The sequence below is a fragment of the Crocuta crocuta genome, unplaced genomic scaffold (assembly GCF_008692635.1).
Source record: "Crocuta crocuta isolate KB4526 unplaced genomic scaffold, BGI_CrCroc_1.0 scaffold77, whole genome shotgun sequence".
NCBI classification, from domain to species: Eukaryota; Metazoa; Chordata; class Mammalia; order Carnivora; family Hyaenidae; genus Crocuta; species Crocuta crocuta.
The window spans coordinates 1,992,337-1,996,437 of record NW_027532172.1 but is presented as its reverse complement, the minus strand read 5'-3'; positions in this window follow the sequence as shown (position 1 = coordinate 1,996,437).

Below are 4,101 nucleotides of genomic sequence, written 5' to 3'. Positions count from 1 at the left end.
CAGAGGTGGGGAGTAGCATGGAGAAACTGGTCCAAGAGCTCTGAGATCTTCCCCTCCCCTTCTAGGATCTCTCACTTCCTAAGCTTCCTAAGACCTCCCTCAAACGTGGGTATTCGTCCACTGCCCAGGCCTCAGACTTTCAACCAGGCTTTGGGTCCTAACTCTCCTCTGACCCTCCCAGAGCCTCCACCCTGAAACCCAAGAACATCCACCTTCAGACTCCAGTCATCTGCCCTCATATCACCTGCTTCACCCACAATTCTGGTTTTGACACCCCAAAACCCCTGTCCTCTACTCCAATCCTAACTCCCACTCCCCCACATCCTTGCCCACAGACCCTTCAAACCCACACTTATACCCCCAAAGTCCATTCCACCAGACCCAATGCCCTTGGATCCTAAAATTCCATACCCGCCCCCCCCGGACAAGTACCCAATCTTCAACCAAGACTTAAAGCTGTGTGTCTGTGTCCCTCCTTTTTCTCTTTGTTCTCCTCCCTTCCTTTCCTCCCCTCCCTTCTTCCATCAACCCCCGCTCTAGACTCCATGGAGCCCAAGGCCAACAAGGCCTTTGTAAAGCTTCCAGAGCCTTCAGGGACACCCCCCCCAAACCCCAACCCCATGAAAGCCTAGAATCTCCACCCCTCCAACCCTCCCTTGTGCAGCCTCCAGCCGGGTCCAAGGGTCCAAATGAAGTTCAGAGCTTTCCCTGCAATCAGCACCAGGAGAAGTGGGTACACAATGCAAGCGGCAAGGAGGAAGCAGGGGGCCTGCATGAGCGGGCTCCCGCTGATAGAACCAGACTCGGATCCATCTGCAGCAGAGGATCGGGTGGTACACAGTAGATACTCAGTCATTCGTGTTAAATGCTCAGGAGTTGACATTGTGCAAGTTGACAGATATCAGGTGCTGAGAGGTCCTGCTGACTTCTCCAGCACACAATAAGCGCTCAGTAAATGTTAAGTGTGTGCATGCATGACCAGCTCAAGTTCTGGCAAGCTCTGCACACACACACACACCCCCTTGCCCACCCGAGGTCGGCCTGCCACTTGAGCCTTTGTTCCAGATGAACCACATGCAGGCATCAAACCCTGCTCGGCAGAGACCTACAGCTCACACGCCCGCCACACATACGGCTGTAGTCAATGACATCCATATGCACTCACACTTCATAAACACCAAGATTCGACCCACATGTCAGACACACAGACATACGGCTGAAGATAAGCGAGAAGAGGTTCACTGGGCCCCTGGCTGTGTGCTCACATGTGGCACACTACAGAGGCATGGTGCAATGGACATACCAGGTATTCCAAGATCACGTGGCACAGGACAGCCAGTGCAAAGCCCCTGAGGCAGGAGCATGCCTGGAGTGTTGCCTAGCAAAGGAAAATTGAAGGAGAGGGAGAGGGGAAGAGAAGATGGGGTGGGAGGCAATGAGTGGTGCTTTAGGTCACAGAGGACCTTGTGGACCACTGTGGAAGCATTTCCCCTGCATGAAATGAGGAGAGAGAGGGGGCTTGTGAGCAGAGGGGATGTAACCAACACCAACAGCCGGAGGCAATATCTTGAATTAGGGACATTACTTAGGGGGCAAGTATTTTAGTCCAAGTGATGGGGTTCATCACTTGGGAAGAGGTGAGACATGGTCCTAGCTGGGATGTACTTTGCAGGTGGAGCTAACAGAAGAGGCAGCAGATGGAATGCGAGAGTGAGGCAGAGCGAGGCCAGCGACCTCCCCCAGGGTTCTTGACCTGAGTCTGATTGGCTGCCATACCAGGGATGGGACACAGGCAGATGGAGGACCTAGCAGGTGGGGGACCTGGACGGCCCACGAAGGTTACTGCACACCCTCATCCAATAATCCTGACCTGTGGTCTGGCAGAGCTCGGAGGCAGGACACGGCAGGCAGCGTCCACAGGCCTGGCCGCCATCTGGCCCACAGCTGGCATGGCTCTCCCAGAGGCGGGGGCCTCACCACCTGCTCCCCTGCTCCAGACCAGCTGTGGGACTTGCGGCCCCAGGTCAGAACTCAGAGGCCTCCTTGTAACCCCCAGGTGTTACAGAGGAGGAAATTGAGATCTGGGAGCCAGGGGATGCCCCGTTTTAGTACAGCCTCGGGCTGGGGCTACCGTCTACCCTGTCTGCCCTTCACCACAGAGTGGCCTCAGAAACAGGCTGCTGGTTTTCCCAGTGCCTCCTTTTGCTTCCCTATAAACTAAACAGTCAACATCGAATAAATACTCACTACTTTTGTTGTTACCCTTAGTTCTGCACCTACTTTTTACAAGCTTCAAGGCCTTGGGCAGGACACTCCAGCTCTTTATCCCTCGGTTTTCCCATGTTTAAAGTGTCCCCGTGGTAGCTCAGGTCATGATCTCACGGTACGTGGGTTCGAGCCCTGCATTGGGCTCTGTGCTGACAGCTAGCTCAGAGCCTGGAGCCTGTCTTCAGATTCTGTATCTCCCTCTCTCTCTGACCCTCCCCTGCTCACGCTGTCTCTCTCTCTCTCAAAAATAAATAAAACATTAAAAATATATATTAAAAATAAAAATAAATTAAAATATATTAAAAGAATAAAATTGAGATGTAATTCCCATACCATAAAATTCACCATTTTATACGATACAATTCAATGGCACTTAGTGCACTCACAATGTCATATGAGCATGACATTTCCCTAGTTCCAAAACACTTCCATTGTCCCAAAAGGAAACCCCATTTTTCCCATCCACATGAGCAGTCGCTCCCCATCCCCTTCTCCCAGCCCCTGGCCACCCATCTGCTTTCTGCCTCTATGAATTTGCCTGTTTGGGACATTTCACATAAATGGGATCAGATGATATGTGTCCTTCTAGGTCAGGCTTATTTTACTTAGTATAACGGTTTCAAAGTTCCTCCACTTTGTAGTATGTATCAGTGCTTCATTCCTTTTAATGACTGAGTAATTGGTCTATAGTACGGATGGAATACCTTTCACTTACTCATTCATCCATTGATGCATATTTGAGTTGTTCCCTTTTTGTGACTGTGACAAGCGCTACTGTGACCGTGTGTACACAAATGTCCTGTTTTCACATCTCTCAGGCACATCTCTAGGAGTGAAACTGCTGGATCACAGGGTAGCTCTATGAGGAACTTTTTGAGGAATTTCCATGTATTTCCATCCTCCCCCTGGAATGTCGACTCCCAGGGTGAGGACTCTCTTCTCTTCCTAGCTATGGTAGTCGCATGACATTGTGAATGCACTAAATGTCACTGAATTGTCCACTTTATTTTTTTTTAATATTTGTATTTATTTCTAGGAGAGAGAGAGAGAGACAGCGTGAGCAGGGGAGGGTCAGAGAGAGGAGATACAGACTCTGAAATAGGCTCCAGGCTCTGAGCTGGCAGTCAGCACAGAGCCCGACGCGGGGCTCAAACCCATGAACCGCGAGATCATGACCTAAGCGAAAGTCGGCCGCTTAACCGACTGAGCCACCCAGGCGCCCCATCCACTTTATTTTTTTAATGTTTATTTATCTTTGAGAAAGAGAGAACAAGCAAGGGAGGGGCAGAGGGGGGTGGTGGCACAGAGGACCCAAAGCAGGCTCTGCGCTGACAGCATCAAGCCTAACGCGGGACTGAAACTCACAAATCGTAAACTCATGGCCTGATCTGAAGTCGGACGTTCATCCGACTGAACCACTCAGGTGCCCCTGAATTGTTCACTTTAAAATGATGAATTTTACATTATGTGAAGACGTGAATCTTGCCTCAGTGGAAAAAAAAAAAAAGGAGGAGCATATAGACCACTTCCTCCCAGAATTGTGCATGGGGCTCAGTGAAGAATAAACACAGTTGTCCTTGATCTTGCTCTTTGTCACCCTGGCTGGCAGCACATCCAGCACCTCCTTAAGTCAGATGTGAGTGAGGTCCACCTTCTCTAACTCACATGCAGCCTAGAACGTTACCTGCCTGCCTCCCCCCACCCCATAGCTACCTGCCACCCCCACCTTCTTAGGGTCCTACTGGGTGCTTGGTGACCCCCAGACTTTTACCCTTGTCTTCATGATGACCTTGCAAAACAGGAAAACTGAGGTTCAGACCGCGGAAGCAGCCT